At 36.6% G+C, this 26,446-nt stretch overlaps 1 long non-coding RNA gene across 9 annotated transcripts in view; it reads left to right on the top strand.

Annotated features, from left to right (window-relative positions):
• Nucleotides 1-26,446, top strand: part of LOC110400788 — a 264,387-nt gene that overhangs the window by 37,402 nt on the left and 200,539 nt on the right. For all 9 annotated transcript variants that reach the window (XR_002440077.1, XR_002440071.1, XR_002440069.1 and 6 more), the window contains one exon: nucleotides 15,523-15,662. This is a non-coding gene — a long non-coding RNA (uncharacterized LOC110400788). The remainder of the gene's footprint in view (nucleotides 1-15,522; nucleotides 15,663-26,446) is intronic.

The following is a 26,446-nucleotide window of genomic DNA, read 5'->3' as shown; positions in this document are numbered from 1 at the left end:
GGAGGAGTCATATCCTAAATTCACTATTTCTCACCATCACAGTCATGCAGAAATAGTATGTGTTCTGCATCATGCGTGCAGTAAAAGCACCCTGAATGGTGGCTGTATTCCTCAATTTGCTATTTTTAGGAAAAAAAAAAAGCAGGAAATCAGTTACATTAATATTTCAATCGTATAAACTATCAGAATGAACAAGGTAGTTGAATGACTGGAAGAATACAGCCTCAGAGGGACAACCACTTCTGCTTCTCTGAGACTTGGTCCATGCTCTTTGTGCTTAACAATTCAGAAACTATTTTTGCAGGCTTAGGGACAGTTTAAAAAAAAAAAAAGAAGAAGAAGAAAAAATTAAGCTGTGTTTTATTGAGTACAGTTGAGTACTAGGATTAATGACAACTTATTGCTCAGATATGTTACGAAGTGCTTTAGTAACTGACTGTGATAATAAAGAAGGTAAGAGATTAAACAGGTATATTTTGATCACGTTTTTATCTTGCATTCCCTTTTTAAAGCTGAGTTGAATCCTGCGTTGAGAACTATTCTCATTTTTCTCCAAATTTTTTTTGTCTTAAAACACTTACCCCTCTAAGTGTTACTGCTGTATGCTCCAGAGTTATGTATGGATGTTTGTAAACTGAAGTATTTTTTCTGTTGGGTTCACAGAGTAGCATAGCAGCATATTCCATTAATATTTCTAAGAGTTTAAGTTGGAAGCAATTGCTGGAAATCCCTGTTGTAAGATTAAGAATGCGCAGACACTGAGACCAAATTCAACTACAGGTTTGGGTCTCCATTCTTCCCACTTGTCATGAAATTACTGAAGTGTGGACTCCTTTCCAAGATATTTTGCTGTTATTTGCTTAGCTTGTTGTGCTGCCATGCTAGGTGCGAGTGGAGCCAGTGCTGCTTCTTGGTGATGCCTTTCCTGGCCTCCAGTGGCTGAGACAGGCCAGCTCGGATCTCTGGGAAGAGAGGAACCTGCGTTGGTGTTGTCTCTGGCGGGTCTTGGTCACTGACCTTGTTCTCTGCCTTTATTCCAAGTAACTCCAGTTTGTTGTCTTTATGTTTCTAAGTGAAAGATGAGATAAGGTGCTTGTAAGTTAAATGGTAGAAGAAGGCGACTCAAAATTTTTAATTATAAGGAAAGGAAATCACTGTAGCTGTGAACAAGGAAACCCTCTTAATAGCTTTTAACTGACATCTTGACCACTGAAGTCAAATAGATGGTTTGTCAAGAACGCGTGTCATTTGTGTGCTGGCAACCTTAGACGTGTTTTTGTGTAGCACTATTAGGACTAAGTAAAAACAGTTGAAATTAAGATTAAAAAAAATGAATGATTACAACATAGATACATATTAATGAACATACTTGTTGTTTTCTGATATAAGATAATGTATATTGCCTCTGGTGGTCCATGGCTGACTTAGATTAAACAAAGAATTACTCTTTCTCAGTATTGTTCAGTACTGTGTGTTTTTGCTCTATTATGCAGAGCAGTGTTAATGCAACCAAAGGATAAAATGAAGTGTATCTTTTAGTTTTTGCTAGAGCTTTCAGCCTCAAATTGTTTGAATCAGAAAACTTTGGATTGCCTCACTGACTTTCTTTAAAAGCAAAACAAAGCCTTAAAACATTTTATATGCTCTTTTATTTTAATGGTTGTATATAACACAAGGTATTTCAATTCCTTACTGCGTAGGTTTCTTAAAAGCTTTTAAGAAAATAGTAATTAAAATGGAGACTTTTTGTTGCTTTCTCTGTTATCTTCAGATCCAAATACATGTTTGGATCTAGATCTGATGTTCAGCCTCTTGCTGACATGTTTTATCCTGTCATACAAATCCACAAGTGTCTATGTGAACTGTTAGCTTATGTAAAGGGTTTAGAAGTTGGCTTTCGGGTTAGAAATAATCTGTCCTTTAGAGCCTATCAATTGGTAGTTTGTCTATGCTGCATTAAGGTAAATATGTTTCAGATGTCTCAATAGCTGATTAAATACCAACTGAGCTGGTACTTTGAATTGTTATGTTTTTAATTTCTTTGCTTGCCATTAGTGTTCATTCCTTTCTCTAATTATATCTTGTGTTGAATGAGTGATGAATTTGTTTTTAAACACAAAACTGGGGAATATTTTCAGCTGAATTGAAATGTTTCAAGGAAATTTTGTGTCTGTCACATGTTTAGGCCAGAAGTGAAACCTGTCATTTTAAAATGAAGATCTGAAGGTTTCTGGAGATTAATTGTATTGTAGAACTGCTTTTGTGACGTTTTCCACAGGAGTTACCTGTCTTGCTCCTGTTTTAAACAACTCTGAACAGGACAATTTCTTTTTGTATGTTTTGCTCTGCTGGTCTAATGGAGCTCTAACGATGCTTCTAAATGCTGCTGCAATACATTTAATGTATATATATAAAACAAAACAAAACGAAAACCACTGTCAAAACATCCTGATCCCCTTAGGCTCCTTAAGCTACTCTGTTAATTGTGAAGCAAACGCAATAGATCAAGGCTACTACTGCTGTTTGGATTCCTTTAGTTTTGCTTCAGTAAAAGCAATCTGCGATGGCTGCTCCTGAGACGGAGTCTTCCAGACCCTCAGAGGTGATTGCATTGATTGGCATTCCCAGATTACTGGGCACTTCTGGAGAATTTATGCCTGTTACAGCAGCCACTCAGTGTTATGTGATGTGAAGCATCCTGTCTAAGCTATAATTTACAGAAAATTGAACATATTTCTCACTCCATTTGAAAGACTGTTCCTTTGCTGGAAGGCTTGTGTCGTCTCTTATTTCTTGTTGTTTATGATGTTTTTTGAGCTTTTCCTGGTGGATTTATCTTGCTGCTTCTTCTGTATTTAATTACAGTTCCAGTAGAATTCTTGCTATAAAAGAGTAAGTCTGATTTACATTCCCTTGAAAGCTGTTATGACATGTAAAACACAATAGTTTTCTATATGGTGCTTTTTGCAGTGTTTCAAAATGCATTCCTGACTCACAGGCAAAATAATTGAGAGATACTCAAGTTCCTCTTCCTCCTATTTTTGTGATGGGTAGTAGCAGGGTCCCTGTTCATATCTGTGAAAACCTGGAGCTCTGAACTTAGACTGCCTGTTTCTCAAAGCTACGGAAGCTTAAGTTTGAGTAAGAATTCATAAATGCAATAGAAGTGCAATAGCTAGGATTTGTCTCAACAATAAAAGAAACCTGTGTTGAAAGTCGCATCACATTTAGTCTGTTTTTTGATGTGGGCAATGAACCTTTGTGCTTGTTTTTCCTTGCAGTGTGGTCAGTGTGAGCTGGTAACCTAATGGAATTGCCTTCAGTGAGCCTCATTCATTCTTATTACTGACTTTGTAGTACTGTTTTCTTATTTAATATATAATATAGTCCTTTTATTTAGTTTGTACCAAGGTGGTGTACTTTGCAGTATGAAATTTCATTTCGTTTCTTTTTTTAATATTGAATTCTTTAAATCTGATTGCACAGCTTTCATTGCTTTTAACTAGCTGCCTTCAGTCACGTGTAGTTATTCTTTCTATTTTGTCAGTTTCTGCTGACAAATCATTGGCTTTATAAAAGTTAAAAAATAGTGCAGACATGGGTCATCTTCCTTTTGCTCATTGCAGAATTTGGACTGGAGAGAAGCCTTGTCAATAGAGCAGATAGATTCAAGGACCACGAAGATCCTCTTTACCTCTTAACCTTTGTGATTTCTTATTCTGTTTTGCTCAAAGAAGTTTATAGTCCCTCTTACTATGCTGCCTATGCAAGCTGTTCCTTCTTGCTCTCTTCTTTAACAAATTCTCATTTAAACTGATGCAGCGTTCACGCCTTTATTGATTTAAAAGTAACTACGTTACTTCAAACCAATGGCTATACCCTGTTTTTAGTGTGCTTTTGTGATACTTAAACTGTAATTGCTGTGCTGTGGTAACTTTAGTAGCCACACAAAAACGGCTCAGGCTATTTGTAAAGTCTGCAGTTTAACATCTGCTCAATGTTTTCAGTGCTTGGTTCCTAATCTCTTTTTACTTTTCTGTAAGGGCTTCCATTTGTGATCAGTAAGACTATTTTTCCCCCACTTGTCAGGATAAGACAGCAGTAGGGTTTTTGACAAATTCAATAACATAGGTGTAATAAATAATAATATACCTTTATAATAAAGGTATAGTACAAAAAGAATAAATGCTTCTTAACGCAGCTGCAGCTGCAAGACTGAGGCATGATGGCTGAACAAAAACCTAACACAGTTACAATTTGCTTTTAAAGGATTCAGTGATAATAATTGCTTTTTGCCTCTATTGAGGAAAGTTCTACTTGTAATTATAGCACACCCAGTTCATCATAGAATGGCTTGGGTTGAAAAGGACCTCAAAGATCATCGAGTCTCAACCCCCCTGCCAAGTGCAGGGTCGCCAACCACTAGACCAAGCTCAAGGAAGCCCTTTCTGTTTTTATCTAAGTTGTGTTCCATGTTTCCCTTCCAAAATGTCCTCATAAATCTTATAATTATTCTCAGTTAATATAGCTGCTATTTCAGTCTCCAGAAGAAAGATTTTTCTGATATTTCACATTTCAAGTTGTGTTCATAGCTTAACTATCTCCATCTTCAACAATGCAGTGATTAGAAGAGCTGTGTGCCTATTATTTGTAACATGGGGATATTTCAGTTTTCCATTTGGTTTAACTTATATTGTATTTTTAAAATAAACTCTATAATGTGAAATTACTCAACAATTCTGGTGTCTGGACTGCTAATTTTAATACTTGGTTATGACAAAATTTAGCTTTGCTGAGGTCATTTGCCATTTAAAACACCAGTTACTTAGCTGCCTGCTTTAGGGAAAAGCACACTTTTTCTTACTATGGATTGCTATGTTTATATATAAATTGTCGAATATGCCATACGTATTTGCTTTTTATCATGAAGGCCCAGCTTTTTTTCAACAAGAGCCTGGACCATCTCTTAACGAAAATGGTGTACATCTCTGCAATCATGTTATATGCTTAACTGTGACACTCGTTCCTACAGCTGGTAGTTGGTTGCCAATTTAGTAATTCATAATATTAAGTGAAGTGCACACACTGATTAGACTTGAGTTTCTGTGTATCTAGCTGGATCCGTCAGCTCTTGCTTCTTTGAGAACTTGGTCCTTCATGCCTGTGGGAACTGATTTTGTGTACTGAAATTCTCATTTTGAAAAATGTCATTAATCAGCTGGTAAGGATTCCTTTCCCACTTTAGAGAGCTCCTCCTATAAGGAAATATTGAAGGAAATATTTTTCAACTTCTAGCTTATGTAAATAATATTTTATAGAGTGATTTATTCTGAATATTGGGGAAAAAAACACAGCAAGTATTTATGCCCCGGTAACTGATGTGTGTAGCTATTGTTCCAAAGCAGAAGCTTGGTTGAATAAGGAGTTTGTCAATACATTAAGCCCTCATTTTGAGTATGGAAAACTGGGCGCTGAAAAGATTCCTTTGTTAATGGGTGGTTACTTACTCTTGCTTTGCTGTCTTATCACTTTGTTTAAAGATTTGGAGTAATACTCTTTACTGTAATTACTTCAGTGTGTTTTGATACATGAAATTTGTTGCAGAATGGCAGAAATACAAAAAGTGTTTTTTCTTTATAAACACTTATTTAATTTTGAAGCCAGGGAATATATACTGGAAAAACCATCTGAAGATTTAGCCAGGAATGAAGTAATCTGTTTCTTAGGTTTTAAAGTAAAATGCAGTGTTTATGAGTATTGAATAATGATGGCTATGCCAAACGAAAAATATTTGTCAAGGCTGATGAGCAATTAGTACCAAACTCAGGAATCAGTCAGTTCTCTTGGAGAAGATCATATTTACTTCTGTTATGTGTATTATAGATGTACTATTAAGTATATGTATTATATGTATCAGTGGGACTGAGCAGGTGATGGAGTAGGAGCTCACGATTATAGATTTGAATTTGACTAGCTGGAACAGTGTCTAATTACATTGAATAAAGATTTAGTACCCAGCCTGGATTAAAAGAAGTTTGAACTTGGTACTTTTAGGAACGCAGCGGTCTTGCAAGAAGTTTGTTATAATCACCGCATAATTAATTTGTATATAGTCAGCCCTTTCAGTTACTGCCTGCTAACAACTTTATTAATGGGGTCTGGGATATGCTCCTATGCTTACAGGAGTTTTGTAGAAGATGCTGTGTAAATTTCTAATAAAGGTTTTAATTGCTTTAATAATCAGCTTGCAGAGATGAGACCTGATGAGGTAAGAGCCAGTAGCTGAAGGAACTGCTGGAAAGCAAAAGTACTATTTTCCATAACCCTTTCTCTCAGGTCTCATTGGATCCAAGGTCAAGCAAGGCAAGAGGCAGAGAGAGTGAAAAAGGAACTAGAGAAGCAGGAAGCTTTCGTACTAGTCCAGTCAGATGACAGTGGAGTAAGACCTAGTGTGGCTGGAACAACTGGGAATTAAAGACAGAAGAGGGGGATAGTGTCCTAGTGTCACAGATAACTGTTCTTACATGCGTAGAAATGAAAGTAAGGAAAAAGTTGTTTGTTATAAGGAGCTTGTCTCCCTTTGCTAAAGCATTTCGATCTCCCACCTTTCGCTGCAGAAAATGCACCTGAGATTTTCTGGAGGTTCTCTTCGCTTTTTTTTTAGTTCATGCAACTTGAGAGAAGAGTGTTTATGCAAAGAGATGAATCAGAAGGAGTTTTGTTCACATACAAGGGATCTGCTTTTTTCTTGTACATACGCATTTCATCTCATCCCCTTCACTTAGCCTTTCCACAGTTCAACTTCTTTTGATCAAAACATAGCAGCTTCCATGTTTATAGTCCCTTTTGCATTGTAAAACTGATATTAGGAAGCTGGGTGAATTGTAACCAAAGATAGCTTAATTAGTTACCCGTGACAATAAATTCTTCTGCAAATGCACTGTCAGAAGTGTGCTACTCTATTTATGTAAAATCTTCAATTGCTGCCTGGTTTAATACTGAAGTCTAGGGCTGGTGATTTCTTGATGTGAAACGATGATGATAGGAGTTCTGTCTCTTAAGATGAATGAAGCACAGCTTTCAACTCCATGAAAATCCAGAGCTATCTGTCATTGTCACACACCTGGGCCTTTTCAGTGACATGTACAATGCAAGACAGATGCATCTTTCTAAATATTAATAACAAATATGTTACATGGTGTCTGTCCACTGGATGTCACTCTTAGCTTAGATCTGTGCTAGTTCAATGCTGACACATTGTCTATTTAAGTAGTTTATTTAACCTCATAGCTTTAAGAATTATGGCTATTATTATTTTAAAGAAAAGATAGTGTTTAACGTTAATGATCTGTGGAATTAGTTTTTTACATGTGCGCATTCAGTGTATTTCTGATTAGGGGTTGAATTTGTTAAATGATACATAATAGCATAGGGTATTGATTGGAGAAGATCCTTTGGTAGTAAGAAAATGTATTAAGATGAATATGTTGTCAGCAATTCCCCTGTGCATGATAGACTGGACCCTCTGCAATGTTCTCATGTACTTAACCTTTTCTTATTTAGTATTTGCTTAAAATTGGATATTCTATAGAACTAGTGAGTAATAAAGATTCAGACAAGTCTACTAAAACATCATTGTTCAGATATACTGTTGTGCATACTGATGGAAAACAATTTTGTCGTAAAGCTTTAAAAACTCCATTTATCTTCTCATAAATTCTGTGCTTTTATCCACAAAAGATAGTATAAATACAAATAAATGCTAATTAATACAGAATATAGTCTATTTTCAATAGTTAAAACAATATTTAATAAGAGGAAAAATATTACTTCTGTTACTTCCAATTTTTAGAAGAAAAATGAAACTCCATTGTGGCCGAAGAATTATGGTGTTGTTTTTTTCCCTTGAGAAAACAGGAGCAAGAAGTTCAGAGGTTAACCGGATATCGAAGGATAGTTTTCCTTTTGCAGTCTAGAGGAAAAATGTCATAGCCAGCCATACACTGTTGCTGTTCGCTAATCCTTGACATGGTGGAACTTCCTTTATTTTAGAGAATAGCCTCCTGTGACTTCAGGGAGCATTGTTCTGTGGACCCAGAAGAGATATCTTTCCCATGGTCTAAAGGATGTTCCAGGATACTGATCCTCTTTCTCTTTTTGACAGCTACTCACTGCCCTTGGAATAGTAGGAGCTTTCTGAGTTGTGGTATGATGTCGTGGGACTGAAGGGTTGCCAATACAGTGTTGGCATCTTCTAATTTTCTGTAGAGCTTCTGCATACATGAGTATGCATTTGTCTTCTGTATTTTCTTCGTGTGGAGCATGCGCAAATAAAGCCATTCTATCCTCCAGCATGAAGTGATGTGTGAGAGCCACAGTTGTTCTATGGTCTCAAGACAAAAGTGGCTTGCATGGCACAATCAGAATCGTTTTCATTTCCATTGCTTATTGCCCTATTCAGGCTGTTCCATACATTTGATATACAAGAGAGTAAGTTTGACCCTAATAAATATACCCCTGCAAGTAATTTCAGGTAATGCAAGTGAGATAAATTGCTCATTAATTGAAGCATTGTTCTGTAATGCTCCATTAGAAGTAGCAATTAAAAATATATCACACACAGGTTTTGTTTGCCTGCATTCCATTAAGTTGTCTAAAGATGCTTTTTGTTTTGTGGCATTTTATTTTGCACTGCTCCACAGGGTCACACAGAACTGCACACAGCTGTCCTTCTCTAATTACATTTCAATGACACAGCTCAAATTGTTGGTTCTTTGGCTTGACACAAACGGTGTCAGCATATGTTGACCACAAATGAGCTTTGAAATTAACATTCCTTTAAGGTGATTTGTGATCTTCATGTCTTTGGTAGCTAAAAGTCAAATTACTTTGATTCAAAGTCAGAGCAGAGGGGACAAAAAATTATATGGATGCAGAAACCTCCTCTCCTTTCCCTGTGACCACATATTGTAATAAGCATGTAAGTTGCTCCCTAAGTAATGTGCCCTAATTATTTCCGTGGAAACTACAGCACACACAGAGAGCGCATTAGAGCAAATTCTCGGTTACAAAACACTCTTTTTCAAGTACGCACCACCATTAGCTGTGCGTTTTTGTCAATGTGAGCAAGAGCATGCATGCTGTCCTTGTAAATATCTGCACCGGCAGAGGTGACCCAGTATTGCTGCTGCTGAGACACACCAGTCACTGCCTCACTGCGCACACATCCACTGTTTGGCCTCGGTAAACTTTCGGCAAGTATTGATGAATCTCAATGGGTACGCTTTTCTCCACATGGAGGAGCTCAATGAAACATCTTTGCTTCATGCACACTAAGTCAGATGCCATTTTGTCGGAGTGCCCCTCTGCTGCCATATGTCTCACAGCAATGACATGTAACAAAATATTGGTGAGAAGGTTCAAACTCTTCATACCACCAACATCTGTCTCTGATGTTGTGGATTGCCATAATAAAACAGGAGGCATTACTTGTGGAGTGGCCCTCAGATGTGGTGTGAAAGTGAAGCGCAAAGACTGGGCTTGAAGTTCTGTGCTATGATGGCTTTACCTCCCACAGACCAAGTTTACATGCTCTGCTTTCTTAGAGTAACTTTCAGCAAAATTGCCTTCTAGTCCATGCTAGTTACGCTAGTTTGAATTCTTAGCATAGGATGTGATCTGGAAACATTATTTATAAGGTAGTTTTAACTCCTGCTAGTATTTTAAAATACAAAATAGTTCTATTTTCTACATCACACGTGTTCTGAGCAGCTTAATCTTTCAGAACAGTGTTCAGAAGGTGCATTTGGATCAGCCACTAATAATGAGGAGTTGAAATACTGTCTGATTGAAGCAGACATTCACCAATGTGAAGTTTTTGAATATTTAGGCTCTTATGTGCAATTGGGAAAATTCCCTCCTTGTTATTTTCATGAGACATTTAATATATATTATAGTAAAGCTAAAAGCCTATTTTTGTTCTACCATGACATCCATTTCCATAATTGTTTACTTTTCAGGATTTGTGGTTATTCTATCTTATCCCAAGTATGTATTTGCATTAAGCAGTGAAATGTGAAATTTTAATGGATTTGATTGTGTAATAATCTTGTGCTACCAGTCATAATGATTTTTCTTTCAAAAGGCAGGTGTTTGTAAGCACGATCTTCCTCCCTTTTTGTGCCTTCCCCTTGAAAAAGGAGAGACAAGAACTGAATGGTATATTACAGTAATACAGAACGGTTTTCCACCCCGTTTTATAAAGGCGTGCTCTTAAGGGGCTGTTTCTGTTGTGTTCACTGTACTTGCTGCATTCATTCGTGTATTCGTTCAGTTGACTCTTGATTAAAAACCTCCTTTATTTCAATTTCTAATACTGAAGACAAAATTCTGCAGAACTGATGATAAAGAAAGATGGTGTCGTTTTGAGGAGAATATCACAGATGGTGCTTGGTATTTGTTTCTGTGCTGAAATAGCATCTCTTAAAGTATAAACATGGTCTGAATCTTGCCTGAGGGAGGTTTAAGAAGCTAGAGGCCTGGAGCTTAGGTGCACTTACAGCAATGCTTTCCAACATGATCAGTTGTTCCACTAAATACTGCTCATTGGTTAAATTGGATTATGCTTCAGTGGTAAGGTTATTTGGTATTTCTTTTAGAATATGGTTTGTTCTTTTTTTTAAACTGGAAGAACTTAGCCTATTTTCTTGTATTTGGGAGTAAATCTTGCAGTATTTTTGAGAATATGAATTTAGCTGTGGTAGTAGCAACACTGGACTATGTCTAGGTATTGAAAAAAAATACACTTATTAATATTTATCCAATAAAACTTCTGGGGAATGTCTGCTTCGCCTGAGATAACCAAATCAACAGAGGCCTGGAAGGGAAAGAGAGCTGAAAATGCAGGCTTAATGAAGTTCATAAATAGATGTTTTAAGCAAGGGAAAGCAATATAAATAAAGATTACATCTTATCTCTTACTCTAGAAATTAAAAGCAAGAGTGTCCCTGAACAGCAGTGGAAACTAGAATTTTTTTTTTCCCCTTGTATCACAGAATTCATAAGCAGATAGTGGTGTGGCATTTAGATCTTCTTACTCGTTGACAAACATGTAAGTTTTCCTCCCACAGGTACTGATCCAAACAGATGGACTTAGCCTTGCACAGTGAATTTTTCTGCTACTATGGGAATTTGTTGCTAAGAGTCAGATTGGAGGGTATTGATCTAGCATACTGTTCAAATTCACTGTTGAAATCATTTTAAGAATGAAACATAACAGCCTGATATTATTTTTCAGAATAAGAAACTCACATAAGAAAATGCAGCACAGTGTTGCTAACCACATCAGTGCTTTTTGAATAAGGCTGACTTGGTGGCACCTAAAGTAGCAGATAATTTCCTGAATTACAGGTAGGAAGAGGCTAGTGGTTAAACTGAATTTATGGTACTGACAGTTTTGTCTCTAGGAAATGCGAAGCAACAGGGAGCAAGAACTGTGCTTGACACCCACCTTTAAACACTATTTATTTACAGACACCTGTCTTTAATCCTATTATGGATAGCATTCTCACTTCTAAAATGACTTCAAAGATGAGAGTATTAAAATTAAGCTGGGTATAGATGTCAATTTAGAAATGCTCTCTCTGGGTCAGGATTAAGATACATGGGTTAAACTGAATTGCTGCTTTCTACAGTTGTTTGTTGTATGCAGAAATGGAATTAGCCTCTCTAATTAGTCTCTCAAATCGAGTACAATTCATGGGAATAAAATTTGCTTTTTTTTTTTCAAATTAAAGCACAAAAATTAGCAGTAGAAGCAAGTATTTCTGGTTTCAACAGAACTGTCTAAAATGATAAGAAATCAGGTACCCGTGATTTCTGGGGGAAAAAAAGAGCCCTTGGACAACTGAGGAGGAAAAGACAGCAAAAGTAAATAAAATATCAAATCACACTCCTAATTCTGCTTAAAGGTTCTCTAAGATATGAAAAGATGCCTTAAAAATTGCATTAAAAATAACACCTAAAGCACCATTATGACTTTTTATCCTGTATTTTATGTATGATGCACATTGGTCAGTCCATTCTCTCTTACTAAGTACTTTAAGAAGTGTGTGCCTTCATTGCAACTGCCTGGATTCTTCTTTGGCTGTCATGGCACATCAATCTTGTAACTGGCCGTAAATGTCATCTTCTACTTTGTTCTTGCATTTATAGTTTAGACTTATTCTCCTCTTTATTGCTTTTACACCTATTTTATATGAAATTCTAAAAGTAATGGGTTTCTTACTACTTTAACTGTTCCTTTTACTCCCAGGTGTTTTTTTTTTTTAAAAGAAAAACAAACAAACAAAAAAATCCACCAACTGTATTTGGGAGTTACAGCTGAAATTTAGGGCATTTCCAAGACAGAAGTCTTAACCTTAAGTATTGATCTTGACATTTTCGCTTCTTTATTTCACCTCCTAAGGTGTGTTCAGCATCTCATTGGAAGCCTTGAGGATTTTTATCTGGAAGTTATTGTAGGAATAGTTGATGGCTTAGTAGTAATTTCATGCCACAGGGGAGAGGCAACTGCTGCACTATTTTAAAGTGAACTGCAGAGTGAAAACTAATGGCTGTACTGTATCAATGTTACTATTTTTCTGAAGATACAGATGTTTTTCCCCTTAGGCCCCAGTGGGTGTTGAATTAAATGAATATTCTGGTAAGATAGTAGTTGAAGGAGGGCCACTGAACAAAGCTTTGTAAAATGAGTTCAATTTTTTTGTCTGTTTCATTTCTACTGTTTTCTTCAGGAGGAACATTTAGCACTGCTGTTGTTACTTTATTACACCATCTATGTTGTTATTTGCATTATATATGCCTGTCAACTTTTCTCTGTGGCTTTTCTCATTAAACACAAATTATCAAAGCAGCCTGCTGGAATTAGCCTGGTGATGAGACACTGGAACAGGTTGCTAGAGAGCTTGTGGATACCCCTGTCTTGGAGGCATTCAAGGCCAGGCTGGATGGGACTGTGAGCAACCTAGCCTACTGGGAGGTGTCCCTGCTATAAGGGTTGGAACTAGGTGATCTTAATGATCCCTTCCTACCCAAACCATTCTATTATCCTATAAATTAGGGTCTAGGTTCAAACTCACCTGGTTTTATTCTTATAGACATGCAAATGTACCGAGAGACATAAATTCGTAAGTTTTAGAATCCTTTTTGGGAAAGGTGTCAATGTTGACATTTCTCGTTACTTTTTTATAGCTAAGACATGGAACTTTTCTCTTTGCTGTCCTCTCCTATCAATTTGCAACTTTCCTATCAATTTTCTTCCGATGTTATTTACATGGTGTTCTAGAGAATGATATTCTTTGAATGTTTTAATCTGCTTTTTTGTTTGTCTACATAAAATTGTACTATCTTTCTAGCTGACTCAGCACATAAGGAGAATTAGCCATTGTTCTTATGCAAATCGGTCCAAAAGCCTCAATGTCACCCATCCCATTCTTCATGTTGGAAGGATCTTAATTAGCAAAACAACTTGCAAATGACACAAAATCTTTTCGCGGATAATGGTAGCCTATCTTTTTGTCTTGTTTTGTTTTTTTTTTTTTCCTCCAAGATTTCTTTGTTTCCCTTTTCCATGTCCTGTTTATCATGTAGATAGTGTATTTTTTTTTTTTTTGTTACCAGATTATCTGAAATTGGAGATTCTGAGTTTAAAAAACAATCAGTGCTTGGTGTATGATGCACAGTGGAGAATGATTGAACATAAATCCTGTTCATGATTTCTCTAGCTTCCTGGAGAGAGAATTTAATGTTGAGATCTTTTTAGACCCTCCACTGAAGTATTTCAATTGTCTGGTTTGTAAAGTGACTTTCCACAGAATTATATCAACAGAGATAAAGCAGAAATGATTGTGGGTCAAAGGTTGATGGAGAGATATAGCAAGAAGCTTTTAAACTGCAGAGGGGGAGGCCTCAGCCTGTGTCCTCACATACATACAGTACAGAAATTTCTTCTTAGACACAAGAATTACTTTTCTGACAAAAACTATGTCTGCCTTAATAAAACACAAAACAAGTAGATTTTCCTGATGCAAAGAGGTATCTGAGGAATGAACAGGACCTAATAGAATGTCTGAGACATAGTAGTGTTCTTCTAAAGAAAGCGAGAAGTGGCCTTCATTTGTTAGGCAGAGCTCACGCTTGCTCTAATGAAAATGTAAAACTGGAATTGTTAAAAATCACATTCTATGAAGTTGGATTTTATTGCTGAAGTTGCATTGCTTTTTGCATGAATAGGACTATTAAATAGCCTAAAAGGTCTGCAAAAAGCTTCAAGAGAAACTTGGTATTGTGAAGATTTTGTGGATATTCTTATGTGCAGGGATGTATGCCTGTATAATTACTAATTCTATAAGAAACACAATTGAGTTGACTAATACTTTCCTAGTGTGTTGAACCTAAGGATGTTATTCAAGCTTGCTTGCTGACAGTAGCATTACAAACTCATTTTTCTAGTTAGGATTTGACAGTATTTGCATTTTCCTTGGCACTATATTAATTAAACAACAGTGATGCTGCTCAAGCTGCAGATCAGGTAAGGCAAACAAGAAAGAAAGTGAATCATAAATAGGCAGTTAACCCAAATGAATGTAATAAGACATTCAAAGCTTATTTCCTATTTGAGTTCTAGGCTTGGAAATTATTGTTGACTCAGACCAAAACTGAACTATAATACTTAATCTGTTTCAGATAATTCTAGTTCCAGTATAGAAGATCTAAAACCAATTAATGTTAACACAGATAGCTAGAACATCTGGCTTGTGTTGTACTTGTACGTTTTCAGACATTACTAAAACTGTATTTAGAAATGGAGGAATTGTTTGGGCCATAATGCCTAAAATTGCAGGTGCTCAAGAAACTGCGCTTGTCAGGGGTGACCTTCTTGATCCTGAGTAGTCTCAGAAGGGCTTGCAAGCAATCTGGAGTTCTATGCTGAGCAAACTAGCTTCCATCTCAAGGGAGTTTCTTCACGTAGTAGATTGAGATCACAGCCAGGCCCTTACAAAAATCTTTCTTAAACTGTAAGATTCAATATTTTCACCAGTGGTCCTCATGGTGCTACCAACAGTAATGATTCTGCTCAGATCACTTCATTTACCTTTATTAACAGATCCTTTGCTGTTCAGATCCGAAGAGTTATTAAATGATCCTCGATTGTTCCTGGTTTGTAGCATGCACAAGTAGAAAATGTTAAGATCTTATTTTTATAGTGATTTACATGGTAAACTCTCATACTACTTTTATGTATCTTTATGTGAACGTAACTCCTAGAATGATATGCTTTCACGTACTTGAAATTCTTTTTTAGGAAACAGTAGTTCTTGGTATCATCTAAGGCAGTAGATGTTTTTGAAAGCGTGAACTCAAGATTCAATTATTTTCTGATACAAGTCATGTATAAAAGTCTTTTTTTGATCTATCTTCGAAGTTCCACTCAGTGTCTCTATTCCAATTTCTATCACACAGGCCTTGTTGGAGACGGAAGGCTGTACCTCTAGCTTACAGTAGCTCATTTCTCCTTGGGTGGTCTTGGTGTTACCAAAAAATGAAGAGAATGGTACCAAATATGGGAAAGGGCCACATGCATGCAAGTTTATACTTTCAAGGTAAGTTTGTTTCTCTTCTGTTGATTGTGTTAATTTAATCTGAATAACCTTCAGACCATTCCGGAACTCAGTGAGATTTGATTTCAAAGTTAATTCAAAGTAAATTCCATAATTTAGAAAATGTATTATTTGAATTTAAATGTAGTAAGACACTAAATTAACTGAGTAATGTGAAAGAAAATTACTTTGAAATCTCTTTGAAAGTTGCTTCCATTGTCTTCAAATGGGACTTCAATTCTCTTCCAGATACAATCTGTTTCAAGAGAGTGGCTTCATGTTGCAGTAATCCCTCTTATTATTTCAAAGCCGTAACTCCTTTTTTCCTTAATAATATACTCTGGGTAACTAATACATAACAGTTTCCTTTGTCATTAGAATGCTTCTCTTTAAAAATAACATGAAGCTCTGTAAAGTTTGCCTTAAAGCACTTCTTGATAACTAAACTGAGGATTGCTGAATATCTGCAATGTTTCTACTGTGCAAAAGGGATCTCAAAATCTGTAGGTTTATTTGCATTTCCTGGACCTGAGAAAAGTGTCTGGAAGGTTGGAGATCAAGGATGAGGAAAACAGAATTTTAGCAGCAAGCGTTGCATGAAGCATTTTAGAAAAGGCTGAGTGGGGCTGCAGCACTGCCAACTTACGTCAAGAAATTTGTATGCACTATTTCTGGATAGATGGTTCAAAACACTGCAGCACACCTTGGGAAAAATCCTGATTGTTTCTTGCCATGTGAGAAGATTGTTTCCAGTGCTTGATGCTGGTGCATGAGTCACTGCTTTATAGCGTTTTTAGAAAAAGTCCTGCTCCTCAAATGCAGTGGGGATGGTATATCTTAGTGCTTTTCTGTTTCAGTGCTCTTATAAAAACTACATTTAAGTAGATGTAGCTGATAGAATACTGTACTGTCTGAAAACATTAAACCTGGGGAGTGTCTCATTAGACAGTTTATGTGGTTTAGTTTGGCTTAAGAAAGTACAGTGAATGGAGATATAAGAAACTTGTCTTCTTTTTGTAACTGGAAGAGAGTTGGCAGGCTTCCAATAAAATGAGCATTCCACTTGAGCTAAACACTGCCAGAAAAAAATCCTGTCTATCAAACAGTAAATATTACTTTCCCTTTATCAATTTGGTCTGTGCTTTTATGTATTGATTAGTCTGAAAAAGAAAGGTTGGCAATCACATATGATAAGAAAAAAGACAGCAGAAAATCTACAATTTGTAATTATTCTTGCACTCTTTCAGTATACAGCTTTTTCATGAATTACTCTATATATTCCTCCATTAAATTAATGGTTTGCTTAACTATGCTCTCCTCCTTCCAAAGTCTTTGGAAATTCTGTCTCTCGCCCCTTAAACCTGCTTGGCCTGCCAGCCTTGAAACTAATGCATAATTCTATCTTTGTGTCTTCCTGATCAGCTTTGGTCCACCTGATCATGGAGTTGTTTGAAGAATAGTTGGTAGAGGCTGTGATTGCCTTTGGCTGCATGTGCTGATTAGAAAAGGAACAGCTGCCTTTGTGTCTTTTCCAGTGGTCCTTTAAAGCCTGGCCCTGTGTCAGAGCTCATTTGGATGTCATTGCTTAGGTAGGCTAAAATAGTTGAGTGCATACAAGCTCTTCACGTACTCAGTGGATTGGATTCTCCTTTAGAAAATATATTTTAAAAAAATCTTCTTCACTATGCTTTGCTGCCTGCAGTACAGATCTCTACTGCCCATACTGTTGCACTGCATATAGTTTGAAGAACAGGGTACTGGCTAATAACAGTCTACGTTATGGAGAGTGTTCTTTTCTGAACTGCAATGTGAGAATGGTATTTTTTAAAAAATGAAATATATTTTCCCTATTAGTATCTAATATTTCTGCAGCTACATGGCCCATGATGCAGATGCTCGCCCATGTATTTTTACAAGATCCATAAAACAACACACTCAGAAATGTGGAGGAAAATGTAAAACAATGACTATAAATGTGCACAAATAGCCACTGGTCGTTATTACTGCTTCTGACAGTGAGAAGCAGAAGGTGCTCTTAGTTAAAATCCAAATTGAAGTGTGTTAAAATTGGTATTTTTCTTCTGCCAACAGCCTTATATTCTAAGTATAACTGGATGTTAGAACTCTAAACTGAGCCAGTAGTTCAACTGAGTGCCGTGATGCATACAATATATTGAATTTACTTAGTCATGTGCTTTGTCTAATGAGGCAAAATATTAATCTTTAATCTGAATTGATTGTGAGCATCTCAAATACAGCTTTACACTGTTGGCAGATTGAATTTCAAACATCTGGCTTAGTCCCCCATCCTGGTTACAAACGTTTCAGTTAATGGTCTTAACACTCAGACTAGTAAGTGATGGTGTAACTCTCTTCTAGTTGTAGTGCAGGAAGTTCTAAACTCTGGATCATATTTGTAATGCAACTTGTACTCTATGGCACACAAAAAATTTTTCTTCATATAAGTATATGCCTGCAAGGTCTAGCTTGCATTTCAGACAAAAAACAAACAACAACAAAAAACCCAAATAGTTCTGAATGGAATTCTGAGATATAAATTTGTTTGGTGAGCATATTTTATTACCCTTACTGTTTTTGCTCATTTGTTTCATTTAGGGTAATAGGCTCTCTAGATCTCTCTTAATCTGAATAATCAGATACTAATAAAAACAGCATGTTCTAGCAAGTTTTTGTACTGTAGTTGGGTTCAGCCACATAGAATAATTACCATAATAGCGTTTAGTTCACTGAGAGTATCAGACAGGATGCATAAGACTGTCTGTAGTCTCTTAAAAAGGCGATAGTGTTATGAAGAGATAGGTAACACCAGCTGTGGAAAGAGCGATGCCATGGTGATGCCAGCATGCTGGATCTGTCATTGCAAGGGAAACTATCCCCATTTATCCTGCATTTCCTAGCCATGGAGGCTGGTTTAGGTCAGAAGAACAGAGTTTGTTTTATTGTCTTAATTTAGGCTGAGGTGATCAAGTCTTCTGAGCAGGCATCCACCTGAAGGCAGCGTTACTTCCATGCCTAATTATTCATTTTCCAGTTTCTTAGCCCTTCTTTTTGCTGTCCATCTACTTCCCTTTCCCCCCCCCAGTCTCCTCACTGGAAAAGTCCCCCATTTTGAATTACTTTTTCCCCACTAGACTCAATTTTGGTGCATCTATACATTTGGGATTTCTGATACTGTTACCTAGGCATTACTGGCACTCTTGCATACGTGCTCTTGGCCTTGCTCTACTCTGTTCTCCAGAAAGTCTCCTGTATTATCCTTCAGTTTTTGAAGTTTGGCTGTTCATTTTTCGTGTAACTTTGACTTGCAACCTATGAAACCCAGTCGTTCCTTGCCATGCTATCTGTAACTTTTGCCAGCCTCTCGCTTTCCTGTGTCACCTGGCAATTTTGTGTGCCATATTGAGTAATTTTCCTTGTCCTCTGCAGTTGGCTTAAGCACTTGCCAGAGCCTAGCCATTTATCTGCAGTCCTTGTAGAGATGTATATGGATAGACTGTGCTTCTGCCAGTTCCTCTTTCCAGGTGGCAGAGCTTCTCAGAGTAAGAATACGGTCTTTGATCATGCAAGAGTCTGAGAGGCTTTAAGTTTGTCCAACAACCTGGAGGAGTGAAATAAAACTGTCACGGCATGCCACTGAGCACTGAAATGCTGTGCAAATGTCCAATTTGATCTGTCATACAGGAACTCTGTTGGAGTAGATACATCAGTTTATTCTTTTGAACATGCTGGGCATTTTATGAGAAAATCACACAAGTAACTGTGTATTGCTACTTCACGTTTCTATTCTTGCTTTTTCTGAAATAAATAAAGGATTTCTGAGCACCTTTGAAAATCAGCTCTTTTAAGATTACATGGGATTTATGATGCCAGACCTAAACAGCCCATATTTGAAACAATTAAAATATATTTGCCTTTTGTTTATGTCAGTGGGCCTGCGGTGTCCTCTAACTGAGAGCAGTAAATACATAATTTAACTCTTCAATGGGAATAAACCTTCCACAGATGGTTAAACCAGGCTGAAAGCTACTTTAGTACTTAATTACTGCAGTTTATTTTAAGGAATATCGTAAAGATATTGTAGCTCACAGAATTCCTGTTTCAAAAGTCATGCTATCACTTCAGCAGAGGTGTGGGTACTTGTTAAAATATAGGATCCATGTTACAGAGGTTTCATGGATGAATGTAGTGGTTCTGCTGGGTATTCATTAAGATCAAAAGAGGTCTTTGAAAACAGTAGGCAACACATCATTTCTTGATAATAATGCTGATGATCTGGATAGCATAAATATATATAAATATTTATAAGAGTAGATGGTGAGTATTTAAAATAACTCTAACAGTTTTACTTGGACAATACTTTTCCCAGTAACTTTAAAGGGAGCAGGATGGATCCTTCAATTAGCTGGCTTTTACAAGGGTTTTCTTTTTGGGCAAAGCTATCATGGAAGCAATGGAAGCTATTCCTAACCATACATGGAAGAAGTGACATTAATCTGCTAGGGCATCAATTAGGACAATTTGGAAATAATATTAAGGTACTGATTAATTAAAAAATTGCGTGCTTACTGCAGTTTGGGTACTAGCTGACTATAGTGTCACACTGTTGAAGTAACATTGATTTGAATAGATGTGTCACAAGTGCATGTTCAGTTTGTTTTTATCCCACAAAAGGTAATGCATATATAAAGACAGTTTGGGACAGAGTCCAAAGTTGTACTCAAGGCATAGTCCAAACTAAACATGTTTACTTGTGTTTCTTAATGTAATCATAATCCAATGCTTACATTAAGGGTTACTTATCTAAAACTTTATTATGTAGGCTGCTGTTTTTTTGATCCCAATCCATAGCAACTGTAGCATGTTTTTCCTTGTAAGAAGTAAGTAATATCAAGAAACTACTAAGAAAAAAATTCACACTCCCAACACAAATTGCCACTATATATAATGCTTGGGAAAATTTGACTGGAAAAACTGTTACCACCTTATTTATCAGCACTGCCTTGACCGTATCTTCAAGATTCCTTGAAACAAATGATCGAATGGGCTGCAAATAGTAGCTAACAGAATACTAGCACCTCTTCATTGACGTGAAAATTTCCTTTACTTGGCTTTTGCCAAGTTGCTTACATTGTTACAGACTCTAACTACAGGGTGGAAGTGACTCATAGATTTCCTCAGGTAATGGTAAACATTGATTTCTGAGAACTCATCAGAAGTGTTCTGTAGGGTTCTTGTCTTTGAAATGAATCCATTCTTTTTCCTGTTTCCTAGAATGGTTTGAAATGAATTAACATATAAAATAAGAAATTAATTTAGTAATATGATTTAGGGCAGTTAATTAAGAGAAATACTGTTCTTATCATCTGGGAAGGCACAACTTGTTCTGGGAATATTGCCTAGCTTTTACCTAAATGACAGAGAGGTGGGTTTGTAACTTATAGGAAGGGGCATCTTCTGTTGCAGTTCTTGGACTAGATTACTCTTTTCATTTGGGTGGTCTTCTGGAGTGTTAGGTCATAAACGTGTGTGTGTTCTGGGATGTGGAAAATTGTGTAGTATTTAGAAGAACTAAATGCTCCTAATACCTTTTCCGTCAGAAGACTTTTCTACTTCAGTTCACTGTGTGTCTTAAAGTCTAACTGAGAGTTGTGTAAATGTGCAATCATCCTCTGTTTTCAAATGACAGAATATGAAATAAATTCTTTTAAATGGTTGTAGCTACTGGGTATTTTGCAATTGTAAGGAAGTAGAGCTGTTTTGGGGGAAAAGATTATACTAGAGTTGGTTGCATTTGTAAGCATTTTAACTTCTGTAAATCTCACTTCAATCTGAACAGTCAGCTTTGAAAATACTGTAAATTTCATACATAAACTTTTTAATTCTCATTATATGTTTTCTTTATTATCCCAGAATTTTCTAAAGTCAATAAAGAGCTTTTATGGGATCTAGACCCAGTCTCTAAGACTAGATACATAAGTCATGAATGGTTTTGAAGACATTTGTGCACTATTACAGGACGTAACCACAAATTTGATCTGGATCAGACATGAGGAGAGTATCTCATTTATGTTTAAGTATTCCAAGCATAAGATAGGGTACCTATGGTCATAGAATTTTTTTCTTTTTTGTCTGTGCTTGGTTTTTTTTGTCCTCCACAAGTCTTGAATTTCAGATGCATTCTTCAAGCTTCCAGAAAAATCTCTTTACCAAGTAATATGCCCTTCTTGGGTGTGTTGCTATTCAGAGGTAAGACATGACTCGATTCTTTTAGAGCTGTACCTGCGTGCAGAAAGGAAGGTCAGGATTTCATGGGCAAGAGAGAGAAGGATGTCTGAACACATATCCCAGTGATGAAAGCACTTACATAGAAGGGTGCAGACCTGGTTTCCACTCTTTTCCCAAAAATGTATTGATGTATTTTATAGCAAGAATTCACTGGGTAAAATGCTTAGAAATAGATATCAGTTGAAATGCTTAGGAACAGATATCAGGTTGTGATTCTCGTGGAGCAGGAGAGATCAAACAAACTTCTGAAGAGTTCAGAGCCTGACAAAGAGGAGGCTGCTCTTAGTTGGTATCTGCAAAATATTGGACAGTCTGGGTACTTAACTGAAAAATATCCACAAAAATGCATTTTCAATAGCCTTGAGGAGTATAAAAAGGCTTACAGTTATGCTTTTAATGAGTGTTGCTGAGGGTGTTTTATTTCAGATGGCTTCCAAGTTGGTAATAATGATGTGCATTTTGTAATAAGAACAATTAACTGCCTATATATAATAACTTTGTGGGGGAGCTTCAAAGACACATAGAAGCCTTTCTTGGAAATGCTAAGGGGTTGTATTAAGGATATGTTAACAGTCCTTAAAATAAACAGGATCTTGCAACATTGGAGCTCAGGGTGCTTGAAGCAGGAAGCAGATGTTATGCTGTGAGATATCATGTGCAGCCCTGCTGGGCATCGGTGAGCAGCAAAGGGAATTTTACTTCATCTGTAAGAGTACTCCTAGGAAGGCTGTTTTCTCTTCTCTCATGCTTCAAACTACTAGGCTTATATGCGCATTTCAGTACAGTTAAGCCCTTTACAAAATAAAATCTGAGATTTCTCTCATGGTACTGTAAGAATGCTAAGCACATGCTAAATGTAAGTAAGATCAGGTCATTGTTTTGCAGTTGATATTTTGGATTATTACGTGCAAGATCACACAAGTTATGTGATTGTGTGTGACCAAATTATGATAGAAGAAGTAGACATTTCAGTGTATTTAGGGGGAAAATCTACCCCCTCCCCCTCCCAAAAAGAAAAAAAAAAGGACCCTTTAAACTACTTTAGGCCTTCAGTTTGTTTAATAACAAGAATGGCATACTTGAGGTAGTTATACCTCTTTTTTTCAGGGCAATGGAAGTTTATTCATGTTTTGCAATCAGTTTCACAACCCTTAAATCCAGTTTCATGACAGACTTGATTATTTGAAGGTGTTTTTCAGCAGAGGATTGTAGAAATAAAAGGCAAAGTCAATGGACCAATTCACATAGTGATTTGTACAGAAAACGCACGCATTCTGTAAGCTTATGTTTTGAGGGGGGAGAGAGTTGAGAGTACGGTGATTTTACAGCAACTACTTGAGCAAACAATTTATAAGTGTGTTCCCATGCATTTTCTCTCACTAAAGGGTATCTATTGCCATGGCTTAGATTAACATAACTTGCATGTAAATATTGACTGTAATTCTGCATGCAAGCTCTTGGACTGCCAAAATGCTTCTTACTCTGAAAAGCTGTGGTTCTATCGCTTTTTCTTTCCTCTGTTTTCAAGAGTTTTTGTGTTAGAAAAAGGAGGATTGGGAATTATAGGGTTCCAGCTTGGACTCGTCTTTATGCTTATGATACGGTCATTCTAGAAGAGCATGAAAGGCCTCCTTCAGAACTGACAGAAGAACCCTCCCTTTGCTCCCAGACTTGCTGATGTTTTGCAGTGCAAATGTACTTGTACAAAAGCTTGTACAATAGGACTGTGTTTGTATCACCTTCTCAAAACCCTCATGGGGACAAATTCAGTGAACAACCATACTGTACTGCTTCTAGGAGGTTTCCTGCAAGTGGCCTGCTTGGACTGTAGCCGTGTATTCCTGGAGGCACTCTGGTGACACTGTCCTCAGATTGACTCTCTCTAGGTGTTATTCTGGGCTACTGGAGAAGTGATGATTCAAACTATATTGTGTAATATTCCTGTTGGGTGTTTTGGATGTCTGTATGCCTTGACGTACGTGTACTATTAGTGACTTCTGTTTCTCAATGTAATGTAAAAATACATTTTTAGTCTTGGACAGACATTGATGCTGGAGTTCTGGATTAATGACTTTAAAAGCACTACCAATAACACTGCAACCCACATGAAAATCTTGATTTGAATTTTCTGATTAGCTAGGAACACATTTCTTGAAAGGTGTTGTTACTGAGTGATGCGAACATCTGTGTGATAATGCTTTAATGCAGAGGTTTGCACTGAAATAGTGAACAAAATGTGGTTCAGTTAAAAGTTCAATGATTTTAGCAGTCCAAGATAAATGATAAAACTAGTCTGTATAAAGAGGAACATCCTAGGCCTCTCAGACATGTATGGGAGATGTCCAGAATATGACAATAACTATGTTGCAGGTGGTAGTATCTAATAAAATAGAACTGGAGAATGGAGAACTGTCTAGTGTAGTATTGTCATTAAAAGGCAGTGAGGGTAGAGAGTAATCTGACAGCAAAGGTGTCTTGGAAATTCAGACAGCAGAGAAAAAAATGACCAAAAAGCCTCTTGAATTGCTTTTCTCCCTTAAACCCATGCTGGCTGATTAGGAAGGAGAAGCTAGGATGATGTCTCCCCATGTCTCTTTTTCGGTTAGTTGTCAGCTGCAACTTCTCTGAGCTTATTTTGTTCTCTAACTTTTAGGTTAGAAAAAGGAACATTACTACTTCAGTCATGATTTAGATTTTATCTCAAGTTATCCACTTTCAGCTGTCTGTACTCCATAGTGTAACAGTTTCAACTCAGTTATCTGTAAACAGTAGATAGCATTACCTTGTGGGCTGTAACGTCTACTGCTTAGTTTGTGGTCAGTAATATCAGAATACTTGAACAAAATATTTGATAGGAACTGACCTGAATAATGAAAATGTTTGTGTATAGCCTATTCCATAGCAATAGTCAGATGTGAATTCCTTCTTTTTATACAGCATATTTTATTAGGTTTTTAATCTTACTTTTCTTTCTTCTTATGTATGCAACATGTAAAGGAAAAATAAGTGGCTTCATCTCAATATACTGGGAATGTAGGCAATATAATACTGCTCGCTACAAACACCTCCATACGTTGGATGTGTGGCTGGGCCAGAGAAAATTTTTTCTTCTGTTGATAAGCAAGTGAATGGAGTTACATGTGTGTGCTGTTATCTAGAAACAAATTATTTTGCTGTTTAATATGTGTATTTAGTTTCTTTGGATGTTTATCTATCTGTTAGTTTATTTATTTTTGATGTATACTGGAAATGGCTTTTTTTTGATGGTATTGCTCGTTATCATTTTCAATCAAAATTTCATAATGGGAAGATTTGTCTTTTACTTCTGTCTTGTAGGAGCAATATGACTCCCAATGCTCCCTTTTTAAACTGCCTGAACGTAGGAAGCCATTTCTTTGTGACTGCCTGTGTAGGAAGACAACATTAGGGCCTCTTGCCTAGCGTACGATGAGCCATAATGTTATTCAAAGAACAAATCTGCTTCCACAGCAGGTGTTTCTTAGGATGTTGTTATTTTCTGATAATTAACATTTCCCCACCATACCTTGTGTTCCACAGTGGTTATTCCAATGGTTGCCGTCTTATACATTAAGTTTAAACAAGCATAGAAAAACATCTTGAAAACTGTGACTGATAAAACAGCTTATTGAAAGGGAATGTGTCTTCTCTCATAACATTTCATTCCTCTGATTTGGTTTTTCTAAGAACACTCCACTGGTGACAGAGAAATCCTCAAACTAATTTACTTATTTTGTCCTCAGCTACTTCATTTGAAATGGTCTTGTTTGGGTTTGATTTTTTGTTTTGTTCCTCCTCTTTGGAGGATCTGGTATTCAAGTAAATATTACACTAGTGGTTTCAATCTTGGGCCTATGTGATATGATACAAGAGAATGTTTTCTTAAAAAAAATAATACAGGAATTTTACAAGCAAAACCACCTTTATTCTACACATTATCTGTTCAAATGTTAAATGAAAATGTGTTTGTTTTAATTATACTTCTTAACTAAACTAATTTGTGGTCTCCACTTGCATTCTGCTGCTAAAAGGTAGATACAAAAAGATATGTGAATGTAAATCCTGAAATCTTCTGGGGACTGAGAAGGAGGCTAGAGTCGAGTTCTGAATATTTCGGTAAATTTCTTTAACTGATGGCAGCTTTTGAAAATGAAAATGGTTTATTCCCTTCAATTTTTGTGCTACTTCTCTTCCACAGAGGAAGGAATTTCATGATAAACATTCAGTTTATCCAATGTTTTTGTCTAAAAAATAAAATTTAACCGAGCATCTAAACTTCTAGCTGCTTTATTTGAATGCAGAATGAGTTCTTGAAAAGCACATGATAGTTAGCAAATGCTTCTCTCTAAAGTCCCAGTTGTCAGATTCCTACCGATATTGCTTATCAGTATTTATAAAGTGGTACTATTTGTACATGAATGGTCCATGGACCTGAGATATCTATCATCATATTTCACTGAGGT

This window comes from Numida meleagris, chromosome 6 (assembly GCF_002078875.1).
Source record: "Numida meleagris isolate 19003 breed g44 Domestic line chromosome 6, NumMel1.0, whole genome shotgun sequence".
NCBI lineage: Eukaryota > Metazoa > Chordata > Aves > Galliformes > Numididae > Numida > Numida meleagris.
Note: the sequence above shows the minus strand (reverse complement) of the source record. Positions and strands in the feature narration are given on the sequence as shown.